Raw genomic sequence first — 20,879 nt, forward strand, 5'->3', positions numbered from 1 at the left:
CAGGGGTTGTTTTTTGTTCCAGGCCTTAAGAGGGAATTAATAGAGTTCCAGAATTGCTTAGGATTTTTAGTATGATTTTCTTGTAGTTTTAAGTAGTATGACTTTTTGTCTCTAATGACTTGTTTTTTGGCTAGGTTTCTCAACTGTTTATATTTTAGTAATGTATCAGGTTGGTTATTGCGGAGGTAGATTTTCCAGGTTTTATTTCTTTTTAGCGTCTTTGGTGAGCCAACGAGAGGATTTAGTTTTAACTCTTTTATTTCTTATTGGGGCCAGGGAGTTAAGGATTGTTAGGAATGTTGAATTAAAGTAGTCAATGGCTTGACTAGACATTGCTAGAGTATGCAATTGCTACTGCTAGACATTGCTAGAGTAGGCAATGGCAATTTGAATGTCTTCATGCATGTATGTGGCCAAGCAAGTAAAAGAAGGCTGCTCAGACTTTACGTTTTTCTTTCTTTGAGATGGCATGGAATGAGGGATCATTCAATGCCATAAACACCCTTACAACCAGCTACTTCAGGGTATTTGATATCATGCAAATATTATTATGATTGATTTGATTTTTGCATTAGGGATACACACTGGTACACAGATTTACCTTTCTTTATTAATCATGAATTATGAGTAGAGATGATTAGAGTATGTACATCTTTGACCTTAGGACTTATAGACCTGCCCATCCTTTGACGCTGACCCACTAGCCAAAAGGCTTTTTGCTCCGAGGAGAAAGAACCCACCTCATGGTGTCTCATCAAGAAATCACCAGTTGTATGTCAACAGGGGAAATGAAAGAACTGATTGAGGAACCTATGACTGCAGATCAGACCTGGCAAGTCTAAAGAACAATGCAAGGCATAATGTGCTATCGCCTTGGAGTCTCCAGAGATAATGGTCGGGTCCCACTTTCCTTCATATCATTGTACTCTCATTTTAATAATTAGCCAACAGTCAGTTCAACAGTGGTCATCTAATGCTTTTAGCATTGGAAATGTGAATGCATATTGTTTGGGTTACAGAGCTCAGATGTGGTAGAGACCTTGATTCTGGGTGGATAGTTTGGGTTCATAGTTTGACAGCATAAATCTTAATGACTTGGAGAGCACTGAAGAATTTGTGTTCCATGATGTCAGATTGCTTTATCTGTTGCCCATAACAAAGTTCAGGTTGAACAACAACTATCCTCATGAACTAAAGCAAAATAGAAAACTGCTACATGATTGAAGCTTGCATCAGGTAAATGTAGACCCTTCTGTTAGATTTAAAAATACTAGTCATTTTCCTGATAGGGTAAGAGACTAAATGTATATAAGTTCAGTAATGTGATCAGCATGGGGAGCATATTAGTTTATTTAGGAATTAGGATGTTGGGAGGGGAGTAGTGTCATCTAGTTAAGATATTTATTTGGGGACATATTGAGCTAGTGATGATATACTGATTTGTCCTTGTATCTTCTGTGGATAGGTTCATAGGTTCATAGGTAGGTATTAGCCTATTGGCCCTAGGGCCTATATAAGCCTAGCCAAAAAAGGTACCCTGGCTTTCGCCACTCAAGAAAATTATTTTCCTGTGCCCTTGTCGAGCAGAGCCACAGAGGTGATCCCCGGGTTGAATTTCATATTTCCCATCCAGTCATCAAAATTTTTCTTGAAGAGTGCTAATGAGGGGCTTTGTTTGATCTAGATAGGTAGTTTGTTCCAGAGTATGGGAAGTCTCTGGGACAGGAATATATCCCTCCAGCATGTTCTGTTTATTGTAGTGACAAGGTTTAGGTCCCTAGAGCATGTAGCTTGGAGGGATTGGTATTTCTTTAAGTGGAGCATGTCCAACAGCTCTGGGTTTGACATAGCTTTGTATGTTAGGCAGAGATCACCTCTAAATAGGCGATATGCGATGGAATAAAGCTGGAATTTTTTGAGACAGTCTGTGCAGGGCATCTGTTTGAGGCTGGTAATCCTCTCTGTGAGGTATTTCTGAGACCTTTCCAGTTCTTGTAGATGTCTTGTGAGGTACATACCAAAAGGGGCGTTGTACTCTATAATGGGTCTAATGAGTGACGAGTAGAGGGGAACAATGACCTCTTGTGAAGAAGTATGCCATGTAGCAGGATTTCCTGACTACTGTGGTGACGTGATTATCAAAGGAGAGACTACTGTCCACCTCTGTCCCAAGGTCTCATCACACTTTTGGTGTTACGTAGACTACCACCTATGTGGTAGCTCATGGGTCCAGAGTTTTTACCAAAGGGGATGACAATGCACTTTTTGGCATTGAGCTTGAGGCCATGGCTTTGACACCAGGCATCTATCTCCGTGAGGCCCTTTTGTAGGATGTCCACATTGTTAGGAGTCTCGATTAAGGCTCCTACTTTGCAGTCATCTGCAAACTTCATTAGCCAAAGACCTTCTGTGTTAGCCTGTACTTCAGAAAAGTAGATACCAAACAGGAGAGGACCCAGGACTGAACCCTGTGGTACTCCACTTGTCTCTAGTCTGAAGTCGGATTTGGAGTCTGCTACTTTCACAGTGTGGGTTCTGTCAGTGAGCCAGATGAAAACCCATCTTGTGACATAGGGATTTATACCTAGTTTAGTGAGTTTATCTATAATTCCAGAGTGGGGGATGGTGCCAAAAGCCTTGGCAAGATCTAGATTGGCTGTGTGGACCACCTTACCCTCATCTACAGCTTTGGTGACTGTTAGGAGACATGATCTGCCTTTTACAAACCCGAACTGGGTGGGGTCCAGAGTTTGGAGATTACCAATGTCTTTGTGTATAAGATCCATGATACATTCCATGGCCTTGCAGACCAGGCTCATTAGGCTAATGGGGCGGTAGTTCCTGGAGTCCGTGGTGGCTCCCCCTTTGTGGAGTGAGATAACTGCCGCTGTGTGCCATTCAGTGGGCACAAAGCCTGAGGTGAGGCTATGAATGAACATGGTGCTTATGTAGGGTGCCAGTTCATTCTGCAGTTCATGTAGAGTGCAGCCTGGGATGTTGTCAGGTCCCATGGATGCTATGTTCTTGGCTTTGGAGAGTGTGTTTTTTACCTGTGCAGCCATGATTACAGGAACTTTGCATTCTTTCAGTATAGATATGGGCCCTTTAGGGGGTGAGAGGGGGGTAAAGTTAGCATTGAACCTATCTGCCAGGATGTTGGCAATATCAGTTGGTTCTGTATAGTTAGTGTCATTGTGCTGTAACTCAGAGCAGATCTGAGTGTTGCCATTGAGATTCTTGACATAGCTATAGAATGCTTTGTGGTTGTCTTTAGAATCAGTGATGATTTTGTTTTCATAACTAGCTTTGGAGGATTTTATGAGGGATCTCAGCTTCTTACTGAGGCTGACCAGGGAGCTCCTCCAATCATGAAATTTTACTCTTTTTTTGCAACAGTTCCTTTCTTCTGTTGTAGAGTTTGTTTATGGCAGGGACCACAAGATTGGCTTCCTTTTTTTGGAGGATAGCATCTTGGTTCTGTTAGGGATAGCATGATCCATGCACTCATGTAAGTGCTTATAAAGTGCATTTGTGTATGACTCAGCAGTCGTATATTGATTGTCTGTCTGCATGGGTGTCGTGAAGTTTTCCACTTCTGTCTTAAGAAGTGTGAAGTTGGCTTTGGAGAAATGTTTTACGGTGGTTTCTCTAATGGGGGGTGGGGGCGGGATGTGGATGTCTAGGGTGATTAGCTTGTGGTCGGATATGACCAATGAGGAATTGACCTCTGGTGTGGAACACCAGTCACCCATGTTGGTAATGACTAGGTCTATGATATTGCTGCCCCTGGTGAGGGTGTGGATAAGCTGATCCAAGGCATTGAAATAATTCCAGAAAACGTTGAGCAAAAGAGTTAGTACATGAGTAGTTTTCTCAGTTAATTGTGGGGTAGTTGAAATTGCCCATTATTAGGGTATTGGGTTGTACCCTAATATTGTCCAGTGTATCAAGAAATGAGGAGTGGGAATCATGGGGCATGGTGGGGGATTTGTAGCAAGTTACAGTTTGGATTGCGGTCTTAGCCAGAGTTAGTTGCACTTGGATAATCTCGGATGCATAATGCTGAGCAACTAGCCTGGAGGTGTGGATATCCTTAATGAATATGGACACACCTCTGCCTTTAGTGTTTTGGTCCAGGTTAGGTGGCTGAAAGGTATGGTATGAATTATAGCCTGGTAATGCAGGGTGCTCTCTGGAGCCTTGAACCAGGTCTATGTCACTGCACAGATGTCGATGTTCTCCATTTTAAGGAGTGACTCGAGTGAATGCATTTTGAGGTTTAGACTTCTAGCATTGAGTAGCATTACCCTCAGATTTTGCTTGCTTGTACCTGTTAAGGTGGTGAATTTGTCATTTGAACCTTGCCTAAAAAAGGCACTATAGGGGTGGCAAGAGCCTTAGCCAGTATCCGGATTCCCAAGGGCGACAGGTGCACGCCATTTCTGGCAAAGCATCGTGGTCTGTCGATCATGTCATCCCAGGCAGACAAATACTGGATCCCCTTAGAATGACACTAGAAGCTTAGCCAATTGTTGAAGTCAGTCATTTTGTCCTTGTATTGTAGTATCATTCTGGGTGATGGCAGGATGCTACTCGGGGATAGGGTCATACCTGCCTGGGCTACAAGATCGGAGAACTCCTCCATGTCTCTTTTCATGTAGTCCAGGGAGGTACATCTCAGGTCATTCACACCAACATGGACAATGACAGAGTCATATTTGTACTTGTTGTGGAGTGACCTAAGTGCATGCATTATGTGGCAGATCCTGGCACCCGACAGGCAGCTGACAGCAACTTTCTCTTTGTTTAGCCTGGTGAGTGGAACATCAGTGTGCCTGACTATAGAGTCACCTATGACTAGAATGTTGGGTACGTTGTTATGCCTTATGGGCTGTGGTTGAGTGGCACACTGAGTTTGTGGGCTATGTGTCATTTGGGTTGTGTTGGGGGGGGTGGAGGTTGCTTGAGTTTCTGCTTTAGAGGTCTCTGTTGCTTGAGCAGATTTTTATTGAGAGCCTCCACGAATGTAGGTGTGTTTTTCATCTTTCTATGTGTGTGTTTTGGTGGTGTAGGTTTTGAGGGACTATGTGATGAGTGTTGTGTGATGCAAGTATTTACCTTCTCCTCTTGACTGTCTAGTCCAGTCTTGCATGAAGAGAGCTTTGCTTCCAGTTTGGCTATATAAGTGCATCTCTCACAGGTTGTAGTGTTGGGTGGTAGGAGGAGAGGGTTGTCTGTGTACATGAGGCAGTTGCTGCATTGCCCCAAGATGCCCAGATTCATCAGGTAGATAGGAGAAAACACCGGGAGCTGACCCTTAGACATGCCTGGATAGGTGCTTTATTTATGAAGTGCTAAAAATTGTTTTCCTCTAGGCAAGTGAGGAAAGTTGAGTACTGTAGTAATTTGTAGCTTATTTAGTGCTTACAACTAGTTCTGAACAAGTGCTGTGCACAAAGAAACATATTTTAGTGCTAAAACTACAAAACTGGCTAGTTCTAAGGGAAAATTTGAAGACCAGACTTTATAGCACCGGAATAGTTTAACCCTAGCTAAGCGGTGATGCATAAAGTGTATTTTTTTTTTAATATAACAGTAGCAAATGAGCAAACTGATTTAAACAAATTAACCAATAAAAACTGAGCCCCGTTTCAGGAGTCTTTGATCAGACAATTTCTAACTGCACACTCCTGCCACTAGGGTGCAGGGGAACCTTCTCCAAAAAAAGATGGTCTGGATTAGTGCTCAAATTATACAAACAAAGCTAGATTCAGCAGGTCTGAATTTAGTCTATACTACAGCAAACAAGGCGTACCAATTTCAGAAAGAAACAGTTCAAATAAGCAGGCACAATAAGCCTTTAACCAGAAAATGGCCTCATGGGTAGAAATCTGTAGTTAAGGGAGTGTAGTCAACAAAGCTTACCCCTTACCCCCCAAGTATAGCAATATGAGATGACTGTTCAGTATTAAAAGTATGGCAATGTGTATGGTGTCTGAGTATTAGGATGGATGTGTATCTGCTTCATGCTTTTCAGGACTTATACCTTTACCTCAGTTGTTGTCCACTGTGTTGGTTTGGGTGTCAGACTTTCCATAGCAAGTCATCAGTCACCTTTTGTCTGCCTTCTTTGCAAGGAAAGTGCTTATACTACCATCTCTTTAGCAACTTATGAAAGTGAGCAAGGCAGTATTTATCCCATATTGGAGATGGTTAGAACTGGCATGTACTGGGATATGATGTACAACAGATATAAGTGCCCTAAGTTAATTATCTGGTGCAGAGTTCACAGCAGAAATCTTCATGCAGATTTTATGCATGGCTTCAGCTTCCTGATTGGACTCTTCTTTATGTTTTGGATTCCTTCAGCATGTAAAGCCTGTAAAAATATGGGGGACAATAATGTGATGGTGGTGGATGAGCAACTCTGATTTATCCAGCTTGTGACGGTGTTTGTTTACTTGCACCTGCATTTAGGTTGCATCTAATCTGCACCCTTTGTACATTTATTGCACAAGCAACATGAACTCCTATTGCAAAATTATTTTTCTGATCACTTCCTAAAGAAAATGCCTTTGAGTTTATTAGACACTCATGCAACATCCATGTAAAACAGAACTGCTATGATTCATTGTTTTGTTGCCTCTTCCACCAAGAATATCATCTTAATTCTTGCCAACCCCTTCTTTATATTTAAAAATACCACTTGAACCCTGTGTACACTTTTTGGCATCTTCCATCATTGATAATGGCTGCATGATGCCACCAGGACAAGGTACTTGGGTGATTTTGGTATAAGGGTAATTATAGTCTTCATTATTTATTTATTTATTACTTATTTATTTATATTTGTTGACCGGGAGTGTCCGACTGGACATAGGTCCATTTTCAGAGGAGGCCCGGGGAGAAAGCTCCACAGTTAAAACAGACAGTAGTTACATTAGATTACATAGCGATTAACAATTTGCATAGCAATTACAACATATTTACAGATGAAGAAAGTACAGTTGTGTACTTACCATAAATGTAGATGTTAAGAGTGTATTCACTATTGCAGTCATTACAATTCCATGAAGTTGACAAGGTCTTCTTTTACAATCTTCAGCCACAAAACTGACATGATCTTGTTCCTATATCTTGTGGTACAATTTTCCCAACAGTGTGATTAATGTCTTATTTATAGCTCACCTTCACATTTGAGAAGCTTTTGTAGTTTCAGTTTTAAATATACAGGTTCCTTTAGTTATTTCTTGATCTATTAGTGGTACAACTCAAACTTTCTGAGCTTATTTTATTAGTCTTAGAAGTCCTAACCTTTACAGATATATTGTAATTTATTTTGAAGTCAAGTTTTCCACATTTTCAGAACTGTTTGTTAGTTTTGTGGGCATATCCCACAACACTGATTCACTGCTGATTGTATACTCAGGTTACCAAACTACCCACATGTATATTCTTTCCCCTTCTTGCTAGATTACCTGCACCTTCTGAACCCCTCATTATGCGGGTTTATATTATTTCATCAAATGGCTATTCAACAAATAGCCTTTTGTCGAACACCTATTTAGCGAAACCATTCTTCATCGAACTGCAAATTTTAACTAGGGCAAACCAGCAGTTGTCCATCTTCTGGAATTTGCCCTTTTCCCCATTGTAGTGTGATCTTGGAGTTGGTATATTTAGTTAGGGGTGTGTGAGGCCCTACCTTGGCAGATTTTAAATTTTACTTTGTTTTTTGCTGTCACTTGGTTGGCCAACCGCTTGTTTACCCTACTTAAAATTTGCCATTCGATGAAGAGCACCTTTGCTGAATAGGTGTTCTGGCTATTCGCTGAATAGCCATTTAATGAAATAATATAGACCCTGTTATGCACGCATTCTAAACTACTTCAACTGTTATACCTTTATATGTCATAATTTTTCTAAAGCTCTTTACATCTGTTGACCTGCTTTTAATCTCTGAGATTCTGATTGTTGTCCATGCTGTAAATGCCTAAGGTTGAAATGTAGCTCATCTGTTTTTTTTTTTTCCATTGCTGGACCTACTTTTCCAGTTTTACCCCTTTCATTGGTATATTCTCCGTGTGTAACTTCCATTTCTTGGGCTATTTGCTCATGAATCTGTAGTTTTTATATTTGCTATTTATTTTCTATGGGTTCGTAGGAACTTCCATTCAGAACATTTTAAATTATGATGGAACTGTGGTTGAAATATAATGTTCCTTAACTACTCTATTCATGTGTGTATACTTTGGCAGACAGGCACCATAGTGCAGTTAACACACTTCGCTGTTTTTGTTATCCTGTATAATAGAAACAGTGCAATGTGTAAGCCAAGGGGCTTTCTTCCCTGAGGAGAGGAAATTCACTGGTATGCAGTACATTGTAGGTCTTTTGATTTAAATAAATCACAGGAGGCACGTTTTAAGTATTTACTCTGATTTTCTGTTTGCACAGGAACTGCTTACAATATACCAATGAGCTTAATCTTAATTTACCTCTGCACGACTGAGATGCATCCAGTAATTGTGCCAAATGTACTACCTGTTTACATTTAGTTGTTATTTTAGAATCGTATTCCTTTCACTGGTAGTACTACAAAAGTGCATGATAATAATATTTATGCTTTTAACTAAAAATTTAATATTGCTTTCACAGTGCACAGAGTCTGTTATAGAAGTCTGCTGTCCCAGAAGGGGAAGCAATCTGCTTCATACACTTCTAAAATGGTATCTGCTATGTGTGGACATCAATAAACATTGATGTCAGGTTCACAAGGGCAAGAAGAAGCCAAGCAGAAGCAATATACAATCTAGCCAAACAAAAATAAGGGTCTTCTTAAGAAAACCAGATACTGAAGGTACAGTTTTCCTTTAATTTGTTAGGCAGTACAGTAGCATACAGAGATGTTAAGACTGTTAAAACAGTGCATTTGTTAAAAAATTATTGGATTTCTGAAAATATGTTCCACAGACTGACAGAGGGTATCACAGTGGCAGTATTGCCACAATGCTTTCATTCTAGTTCATTGTTTTATTGCTCTAACAGTTGTTGAAGGCATGAATTGCAGCAGATTTTAGCTAAATGATGTGCTGTCATTGACCTATAAATGTTGAATAAAGTTTAAATACAAGAGGTAGTGTTCTGAATCATATTTGTTACCTTCAGAATGTACTCAATGTAAACCTATTTTATTTTAAAAAATGTTTAAGTGGTTTTCTGTAGGTGACATGTCACTTGGTACTACAGCATTACTGCAGTGTTTCAAGAGTTTGCTGTTTCCCTATCCTGATGATGTTTCCAGTGAAGTTTCCAAATTCATATCTCTCTCTCTAGGTTAGACATTTTTGGGGACATGCATGTACAGTTTCACAAATCAGTAAATTTTGTTTGCTTTATTATATCTTCTGTTGTCAGGCAGAAGCTGGTGAAGATCAGATTCAGATACATAAACATTCGTACATGTGAAAGTGTTGCATGCACACACACCAACACATACAGACACATACACACACACACACACACACACACACACATAAACATATACAAGCATACACTTTCTACATTAAATTAGTGGGCTTGTGTCATCCTGATGTGCATGCTGAGGGGATCTAAATTTGTGGACCATGGTGATGGCTAGCAAGACAACATTGTTGACTGACAAGTAAAGTTAAGCAATATTACCTCTGGTCATTTACTTTTTAATAATTGTACATATGGTAGCTGGAGAGTACCTTGGGAACACAGGGTCACCCTCACAATATTTTTTTTACACAACTGCCAGTAGATGCACTGTTGATTCAAGAGGTTATTATTTTTTGTTGCTGGAGGAATCAAACTGTAGAGCAATGGGATGAGTCTCCTACTCCACAGAAAGCAGTTCAGTGCAGAAGAATTGAGCATCTGCAGATTTGCATGTCTCATCAGAACTGCATGCTGCTCATATACCTGTCCATTCCATGTTGCTCCATCCATGTACATTAATTAACTTGTGACTCTGAAGGTCTTGTCACTGAACTTTGTAAAATAATTTCCTTGTGTTCAAATAGAAAAACTTTACCAATCCATAAGCAGAAAATACAACATGGACTTATGCAAAGGAATAAGGTTCTGCCCCCCCTTACAGTTAGGATCTGTGTGAACTTCAGAGAGTGAAGCCAAACCAACATTACAGGCCAACAGCTTTGTTGTAGGTTGTGTGACATAACTTTGCCTTGATTTATGTTCTAATTATTGAAGCAAAAATTACTTCCGCTATTTGTTATAATCATAGGTTCATAGATTGGTTCATAGATTAATACTAGGCTAACTGCACTTGTTGGCTATTTTAAGCCTAGCCAACTATCCCAAGTGAGAATCAAACCCTGCACCTTGTGTCTGTAAGGCAAACACCTTAACCATTATGCCAACCTCCCACCATATTTTGTTGTTACCGATGCTGCAGTTATAGTAGAGGTGTACACATTTAGAACTACGACTTGACTGACTGCTATGAATACAGCAGCAGAATAATTGTGGTAATAGTCATTTTGATTAAATTCTGTAAGTACAAAACTTACCCACTTAACTTGGAAAAATGAGTATGCTGCACAGATTAAGTGGTATCTATTTCAGTATGTTTTGTACCAAACGTGTCTTTATGACCCTATCAGTTGCCAAGAGGCTGATTGTAGCACATTGTAGGAGACACTTGCAATGTTGTTCCGTTTTACTGTAACAACACATCATTGTGGGACATTTGTATTGCAGCAGAACTGTAGTTCGTGCCCCTCCAATTTCCATGCAGAACAGTGTCCCATGTGCTGTCATGAAGTAATAACTCGCGAAACAATGCTTCGAAACTCAAAGAACCTCTCCAACCAAGTAGTTCCTTAACGCAATTTTTTATTTTTACAAAGCACTAGCAGCGTTTTCGCGAATTGTATTGGAGAGGTTCTTTGAGTTTTGAAGCATTGTTTCGCCAGTTTGTCTTTGCTTCAGTTGTTTTATGAAGTAATAACTCAGTCAATCTGTTAGACCTACCTGATGCAACAGATCTTATTCCAGGTAAGACATGCAATACATAGTAATTCAACATATACAACTGCCTCATGGTGCAGATACCGTTCAGTGCAGCAATCATCCTTCTTTGGAAGACTATCCTTGTAATGAAATGTGCAAGCTTCTTGTGAGAGTCTCTGCACAGACTGTCAGTGTACTACATTACAGAGTAGAGAGACCTCATTTACTTTTCCACTTTGGAGATCTATGGAGTAAAATGAGAAACACCTCACTGTGCAGCCATGTGACAAGTTCATAGGTCCATTCTAGATTAATGACTGTTGTGGCCTTTATAGGCCTAGTCATACAACCCAAATATATCCCATGAGGTATTGTGCCTTAAAAGTTATTTTAAGGGGTGTATGTTAGTTAGGGCATGATTTAATATCTGCCTCTGTCCCTCAGAGACATATGTGGCAGACCATGGGTGAATTACCAATTTCCCATCCACTGGTCCAGGTTGCACTTGAACTGGGTTTTAGGAAGGTTTCTGCTTGGGATGGGAAGCCTATTCCAGAAAATGAGGATTCTCTGAAATGCATACCTGTCCCTCCAACATGCTCTAGTTAAGTTGCAAGCAAAGTTTAAAATCTTAGGTCTGGTAGTTCTTATGCTGTTTGTTTTGTGGATGTGAATAGGGCCACCAGACCCCTAAAGATTCCTTTTATGCCAGGATTAAATTGCCTGTCAGCAGTCTGTAGTAAACAGAGTATATGGATAGGTTTTTGATGTGATTTGCAAAGGGCATTATGTTTATGCTGTGTATTTTTTTTTTGTGAGGAATCTCTGTGAATGTTCCAATTGTTGCATGTGCCGTATCAGATACATGCCAAAGGGAGTGTTATACTCAGTGGTGCTCCAGATGAGGGCTGGAGTATAGCGGCACAATCACTTCCCTGGACCTAGATGCCATGCCCATACTTATAGGTCAAGTGACACTATGATTTTCTAACTACCTTAGACACATGTTAGTCAAAAGCCATATTACTATCTGCATGAGTCCTAAAATCTCTGACTGCTGTGTATAGTTGTAGCGGTGTTTTATCAATGAGGCAATTTCCCTGGGTGGACAATTTCCTAAATGGTACTGTTATGCATTTTTTTGGCATTGAGTTTTAAGCTGTGCCTTTGGCACCAGTCATTTATCTGTATTGGACTTTCCTGTAAGATGTTATTATCTTTGGGGGTTTTATGATTGCTCATAGCTTGCAATAATATGCAAACTTGATAAGCCAGAGGCCCTTGGACAGCAAAGCTTGACTTCCAAAATATAGATGCTAAAGTATCCCACCCCAAGGGAGTCTCACTTTATAGAGCTTTATAGGTTCATAGGTGTTTACTAAGCTAATGACCACAAGGGGTCTTTTTAAGCCTAGCCATGCATCACAAATGTCTGAAAGTTATGGTACCCTTGATAAGTGTAAGCAGGGGCTTGGGAGGTAAAACATTTACAAGCAGAGGCCTGGGAGATGAACCATTTGCAGGCTGCCTGTGTCCACTAGAGAAATAGGTGCAAAACCAGGGAAGAATGTTCTGTTTCCCATCCAATTGTCCAAGTTACACTTGAATTGGGTTGGAGAGGACCTCTGTTTCCCATGGATGGGGAGCCTATTTCAGAGAAGGGGTAGTATCTGGGATATATAGCTATGTCTCCAGCAGGTGCTATTTATATCACAGGCAAGGTTTAAGTCTTTACAACTGGTAATCCTGGTGCTGTTTGTGTGAATAAGGATCCATTCCTGCAGGGAAAGTCATAATAGACAATGATACACTTGGGATGGTTTCACTCCATCAGGAACAGTCACACACGCTCCATAGATGTGCATTGTATACAGGTTGTATTACACAGAGAGACTATTCATATTATACTGTGAACTCCATCCCCATCAGTCTTCTGTACTGACATTCCTGAATTTAGAGAAGGGAGAGCCATCAGCTTTTAGTTCAGTATTTTTTTTATTTGCCAGACTTTTATGTACAAAAACAGGGCAATAAGTTAGCATGTTTGATTCACATCTGAAGATGGAAAAATGTAATTTTAAAATGGTTATAGAACACAGCAGCTGTCTGCAGCATAAGCCTTCCTATTTATTTTAAACAGTTACTAGCTGATGTCTTCTCATTAGTTTCTAACATGTGAAATGGACCCCTGTTAGGTTGGTGTATTAATTATGTGACAGCAACTGGAATTCACTGGAAATCAAAAATTACCACCCCTTTTGGTCAGTACATCACATACCATGTAAATCATAGTGTTCAATTTTTTTTTATTTCAGGGGTGATACTTTGTCTCTTTCCAAGTGTACTCTGTGTCATGCCTTCCAATGCTATGATTATTGGCACTTTGCAGAATCAGTATGCAAATTCATTCAGCTGGGCACAGCTTGAGTTTTCTCCCGTGATTAGCCAAGCACTAGGGTATACAGCTCTGGAGACTCAGATGATTTACATCTAGGACCAAAAAACAGAGCACAGAAATGTGCAATGAGTAATGCAATTCAAAGAAAAGGGGGTGCATCTGCACCAATGAAGAGGATAGAAAGAAAAAAGTTTAACCAGTCCATAATAATGTATAGAAATTTTGCTTCAGTCTCATGTTTCATTTAAACTATGACAATGTGAATGTATATACTGCACATTTTCACTTTACGTTTCTCATATGCACCACAGAACAAATTATATAAATACTGGGGGAGTGGGGGGGGGGGCACACTGTAATATACTGTTGCAGTGTGTTTCTTGCTCAGGTTTGCTTGCTCTCTCCATGCCATTGTTGTGTGCCTTTTGCAAGTGTGACTGCATTTACTCTGACCACATGCATGTCAAGTTTCCTGGCCGGGTTTCCCAAGCAGTCTTTAACTAAACAGGATGGAGAACAAAGCACTGGCCTACTGCTGTGTGTACCTATCAGTCAGCTAGGAGTAACATAGAGTAGGAAAATGCTATTGTGATATACAGAACAAAGAAGATGGAAATAGTTTTATTATTGCACAGCAAGTTAAAAGATACACAAGAACAAAACTAAAAAAAAAGAATATATATATATGTGTGTGTGTGTGTGTGTGTGTGTGTGTGTGTGTGTGTGTGTGAAAGGTAATGGTTTTGTAATTATAAATTATTTCCCTTGTTCTGTGTAAGCAGGTTGCATGCTAAGATTTGCTTTATAAAGAATAAAGAATTTGACTGATGATTCATAGGTTCATAGGTTCATACTAGGCTATCTGCCCGAGGGCATTTAAAAGATACACAAGAACAAAACTAAAAAAAAAAGAATATATATATATATGTGTGTGTGTGTGTGTGTGTGTGTGTGTGAAAGGTAATGGTCTTATAATAACCAACACACACACACACACACACTAGATAATCAGGTGTTGTCACATGTCCCCTGCTACAAGTATTCATGTTACAAACTTACCAAGATATTTGTAATTAGACGTTGCTGGACATTGTACCATATCCCAGGCTGTTTAATAGCTTGGATGACGATTGTCTGAGAAACAGAAACGTGTTATTGTTGGACTTTATTGTTCACCAGTATTTTGCTGAATCCAACTCCGCATTAGGGCAGCCCTTGGTTTACTTGTCTGGGTTCTTCTGACATTGCCTACGATTGCAAGTCTGTAGCTATGATTTTATATACCACTTCAACATGCCTGCAGAGGGGCTGGAATGCTGTTTATTTTGCGAATAACATAATGAGTCCTGAATTGTAGTGAGATAGGGGATACATATGGCAGGCCTCGGGTGATTTATGGGAAAGGAGTCTGCCAAATATTTTTCTGAAGTCCAGTGAATTTACATCTATATGGACAGATATGTTTTCTTGGTCATCTCTGAAACATGATTTGGGGAGATCCCTTGGCATAGGCAATGCTGCTACTGGTGCTAACATTAGCTGTTACTGACTGATAATTCTTGTACACTGACAGAGGTGTAGGATCAGAAATGATGGGGGTTATGATAAGGACTAGTAGAATGCACTATTCCAAATTATGAGCAGCTTGTTCGGCTTACCACTGTGGAATTCTGTAAGCCCATACACATCCCTAAAACTTCTGTTTGACTAGTCTTTTCTGTTGGCACATCATGGTGCTTAACTTCATTATGTTGTTTTCATTAGCTTAAAATGCCCACTCCCTAATACCTTCCACTCATTACTGCTCCGAGCTTGTTACTTAATAGCAATGTGTAGGCTGCCTACACCTAACTCCTTCAACAGTCACTGATGTCCACAGAATCTGTCTGGTTAGTTCTTTATTCCTTCCCAAGTCTGAGATTAGCAGATGTGTTTGGCTGAGGCTACAAACAAAGAATGGCAAAGTGCAGCTCCTTAAAGCACTCCTAGAAAAGGGCCTTCTGTTTGGGAACTTTGCTAGCAAAATATTTAAAATTTAATTTAAAATATTTATGAAAGGAAGATGTCTTTGCAATTAGGGAAACAGTTTTTTTATTCCTGCATGTCTAAATTGACAGGAACGACCCATCAAGGCCTAGACAGTATTACTGCAGCCAGGGAAAAAGAAAGCAGATGCAAGGTAAGAAGGGCCGGTATACGAAAAAATGGCAGGGAGACCAGATGGTCAAGCCTGGAATCACCCATTTTCCTGCTCCCCCCTCCACTAGGGAGTAGTCATTACTATATGATTCTTCCTTCTCCCTATGACCTCCTCAAAAATTCAACCCTGCCCTGTACTCTATCCATCACACCCACCCCATAGATAATAAAATAAGATAATAAAAAGGGTAATGCAGTGCATAAGAAAAATGGAAAAGCATTAGAAAAGACAAATGGGTGTTGAAAGATATTTCTCAGGGTTTTAAATTATAGTTTTTAAGAAAACCACACTTAAAAGCAACAGTTTGCTCAATACTAACATAAGAATCAAGTGTGTCTGAATATATGATCTGTATCAGATTCTCTAACTGGTTTATTTTTACATAAGATTAGATAGTCTATCCTTCTTTGTTTTTCAAAAACTTTAGAAAAGTCATATATATCAGAGATAGTGATATCTTATTGTGCTGTCTATTCCAAAGGGTGAGAAATCCACAGAAATAAGTAATTTCAGATCAGTCTTATTGATAATTTATGCTAGTGTTTTAAAGCATTATGTAAGGAATTCTTTCTCTATGAGCATTGCTACTTGTCTTGGAATAAATCAGCATGAATTCTGACATGACAGATCATGTGTTACAATCTTTCACACATTTACATTATTGCAATCAAAGGAATAGATAATGGAGTTGCAGTTGATGTATTATATTTCAACCTTTCTAAAGCATTTGACTGAACAACCACACAAGTCAGTACTGAATTCACTTGTAAGTTTAGGAATAAATAACCAAATTTATGAATTAATTAAACAATGGTAGGTGCCTATGAAGTCCTGGATTAAGGTGTTCAGTGCATTCTCAGAATATAAGATTGTTGATCAGTGCGGTCCCCAGGCATTAGTAATCAATTCATTTTTGTTTAAGGTATACATGTGTACCTTTCTTACAATGGCTGGTGTTTTGACATCAAAATTTACAGTTCACATCAAAATGATGTCCTTACTTAGCTCTGTTCTGAATGAATGGAAACCAGAGACCTATCTTAATTTGATCCAGAAATGGACTAATAATAATACAGTAAACTCCATTTGTAAAAATGTGTCTTTATATAGTATATTTATATATTATGGATAAAATAACATGCACATGTATACAATGAATTTATAAAAACGTCACTGCTTGTTAAAGATCTTGGAGTAAGAGTAGGCAATTTATTGGAGTTTAAGAACAATGAAAACATGTCTGAGTGTGATGATATGGGCATGTGCCAGCGTAGCCAGCTGGAGTTTTGTAAAGAATGATATGTCCTTTGAATACCAAACTGATTTATACAAGATGCTTGTGTTACATATGTATTAAAACTGTATGTCATTTGTATATCAAACTGATTTGTACAGATGCTTGTGCTGAAATTGTATTTGTGAAGTTTACTTATGTTAAATGGTATCAACAGAGCAGCCTGTTGAAATGAAAAGAAATGTACATGTATTATTATAACTGAATTAAATATGCATGTTTTAACAGAGGATACTGGGGCAACAACGGTTAACCAGCTATCTTGCTTAAAGAAAAATAAGGTAAATGTAAATGAGCTTTTAAACCATTAAAAATTCACACCACAGTGCTGAATAGGACTGGAGATGCTAGGTCTGGAAAAAAACTTTGTTCAATAGCTCAGTAAAAAGAGAGGAAGCCCCAGGCATTGCCATAAACATTTAGATGTGTATTGTAGCCATCTATGCTAAATTCCTGCCTCAGCTTCAAAGAAGAATACTGTGAGAGCCTAGTGTCAGGTGTCCAGATGAGGTCATACTGCCAGCCCTCTTGGAAATTATATTTTAGATACTATAAAGAGAAATCTCAGAGCATTGAGTATTCTGTTTGGGAGCCTGACTAGAAATACTGCTCATGTATTTCATCTTGCCTTGCCCAAGTAAGTTATTAGGGAACATTAAATTCTCCTAGATTCAGTCAGGAATATAGTGAAGCTTAGTTTAGAAAATGTTTTTCTTTATTTGTATGCGTCTTCAACAGTTTCTGTGATTTGAACTCTGTGGTTTACTGTAAATATATATTTAGTATTTTCATGTTCTTTTATTATTTATTATTAAATATATTTAAACTTTTATTGTGGCTGGTCCTTGTAGAAAGTCTCTAACCTTTGGGAGTACTTATATTTATTTGGTGACACTTTGTGGGCCACTCCAGAAGCCTAGCTGTCTTGGTCAACTTCTGTCATTTGTATTAATATTAACTTCACTCAGCATAATTGGATACCCTTTCAAGTGCCTTATAGTAACTGATTGGTGGGAGAAATCTACCTTATAGTCTGGCAAAGTTGGTAGAGTGGGTAATCTGTGCCAGTCTTTCCCAGGTATGTGTGAGTGTGTGTGGAAACTAAATCATAGAGAGAGTGTGTCAGCTAGTTGGGGCAGGGACACAAAGCACTGAGTTCACAGAGAGGGTGCTGGATGACTTGGCTTGGACACTCGGCTAAGGACCTAACCTTTCAGCTGTACCAGTGGGGAGTCTTATTGGGGAACTGGAGGGAAGCAGATATAGAGACATCCAGACCCCAAACTGAGTGTGTTCCCTGTGTGCTCTTAAGTGAAAGTGTACTTGATGCAAGGAGGTTTGCATCTGGAAATACTGACTGTATCTATTTGTATTCCAAGTGTACGTCCCTCTCCAGTTTTAGTGGTGAGGATTCATGCTCCTTGATTACTGGCCCAACATGGGGATGTCACATATTGGTGGCCATCACATATTGGTAACAGTGGTGGGCATCACAGTGAGGAAAATATATCTGGTTATAGAAGCCATTTTAACAGCTATGACATCACCCAATAAAAAGTAATGATAAATTTGTATAAAGAATTAGTACAAGCAATAATGGGATATGCAACATCGGTTTGTATAGATACACACACACACACACACACACATATATATATATATATATATATATATATATATATATATATATATATATATATATATATATATATATATATATATATATATATATATATAGGCTTGTGTACATTAATAAACTCTAAAACCTCCAGAAATTTTACATAAAAAGTAGCTGGATATAAAGGTTTGTTACATTCAGAAAGATTAGAAAAAATAAAATTATACACAATAAGATTAGATTGTTTTGTAGGTATATGATTCTATTGTATAAATACTTGACAAATGATGCTTTAGAAGAGATAATGGCCATCATATTTATGGAAAATTATTTCACACCTAATAAACTATTAGTTGAATTTCAGAGGTGCAATTGTTTTCAGCATTCAAAGTGCAAGGGCCTGGAATGTCTTACTTCTAACCATTAGGCAGGCCACATATATGGCTAACTTTAAAATGGTATAGATAACTGGGCAAGAGAAAGAGTGTATGGTTTTGGTTAAGAGTGGATGCAGACATCAAAATTATTTCAAATGTCTTGTGTATGTTGTTTCCTCAATACATTTATTTTACTTATTTCCCGAGGAGAAAAGCAGAAAGCAGATAATATGCCAGGTATGCTATCCATACCAAAAGTGCATCTGGTTCCCTAGGGTCTACAGGAACTCCTATAAGCAGAAGTAATATGGTTGGAACCAAAACAGGGAGTTCAACTCAAGGCTATTCCTTGTGCTCAGAAAAAAGAGGGTCTGTGGAGACCCATAAATGTTATGTCAATGTTATATACTTATCTCGACGTTTCATAATTCAACACACTATCATAACAAACCCCTTTACCACTGCTGTTTCCAAAAGCCCTAAAGGTTATTCCGGATCTCAAGAATACATACCTTCGCATACCCATTCACAAGGATCACAGGTGCTTTTTCAGATTTGAGACAGGGGCTACAATTATCAGTAGCTCCTTACTAGTTCAATTGGCTATAGTGCCCAGTGCTTTTTTTTTTTTCAAACTGCTTGGCTCCAGTAATTGTTTATTGCAGAACAAAGGACATTCTCATTTAACTACATCTGAATGACTGTGTCACTTAAGCAGTTTCCTAGGAAAAGGTGGACAGTGCTCTACAGTTCACCATGGACTGTTTTCAAAACCTGGGTTCAACACATCAGAGTCAGTAAATCTCACCCCCTTCCAAAATAATGTTTTTTTTTCCTTGGGTCTTTACTAGATTCTAACAACCAAAGGGCTTTCCTCTCTTTAGACTAGGTGTAATATTTGGTGCAATACTTTCAGCAGATATCACAAGGGACAGTGGTTACAGTCACAGGATTCCTGAGGGCACTGAGATTCATGTCCTTCATAATTGTAATGGTTCTCCTATGAGAATGCAGATGAGAAGACTCCCGTACTGCCAGCAAAAAATTAGTTCAGACTTCTTCCAACTATCCTCCAGGTTTGCCCTGCATGGCATTATGGATGCACCCCAAAGATCACCCTTGTGCAAGTCTCAGAGGCAAAATTGCTAGCTTTGTATGTTCTGATTCTGTTTGACCTCTGCTCTCAGATTGTGTAATGCTGGAGTTGTGGAGAGCAGTTGTGATCCTTTAACTCTGTAAGTGTGATCCCATCACTGATTCCAACAACTGTAGGCTGATAAGACTTGCCTTAACAGTCTTATCTGTAAGGTAACAGAGTACATTATTATGGAACTCATAAACAAAGATATTGGAGGGTTACAGTCCTTTGACTCAAACCAGTTTGAGATTGTGAAGGAAGATCCTGCCTGCTTAACCTAGTAGACTTCTTTGAAAAAGTTATGGAGCATTGGATTAGGGCCGATTGGTACATACAGCTTTCTTTGACCTGGCTAAGGCCTTTAATGCCATTCCATATTTTTGGCATTGTAGCCAAATTAATCAAAATAAATTTAATCCATCGTATAACCTGCTGAATATACACTGGCTCTTAAACAGAATGCAACAAACTAGGATTGATGGTACACTGTCCTCTAAAAGGCTCATTACTAGTAGGGCCCTCCAGGGCTTTGTACTGGTGTTGCTCCTAGTTAGTATTTTCTTCTCTGATGTCAAAGTTATTATCAGGGTCTTTGACAAAGTAGGCAGATAACTGCAAACTTAGATAAATCATCAGTTCTCCAGAAGACAGAATAACATTCAAATAAATGGTAGTGGAATCATGGTCTACAGCTAAATTTTAAAAACTGTAGTACTGTGGAAAACAAGAACACTCATGCATCTATCACAAAAATGACACTTCCTCAAAACTGACACTGTTATTAGGGACTGAAGAACTTATGCAGACAATGAACTCTCCTTCAACCATTTATCTACTGTGGTTCGAACATCCT

The sequence above is a fragment of the Protopterus annectens genome, chromosome 13.part0, assembly GCF_019279795.1.
Source record: "Protopterus annectens isolate FY-2018-M chromosome 13.part0, PAN1.0, whole genome shotgun sequence".
NCBI classification, from domain to species: domain Eukaryota; kingdom Metazoa; phylum Chordata; order Ceratodontiformes; family Protopteridae; genus Protopterus; species Protopterus annectens.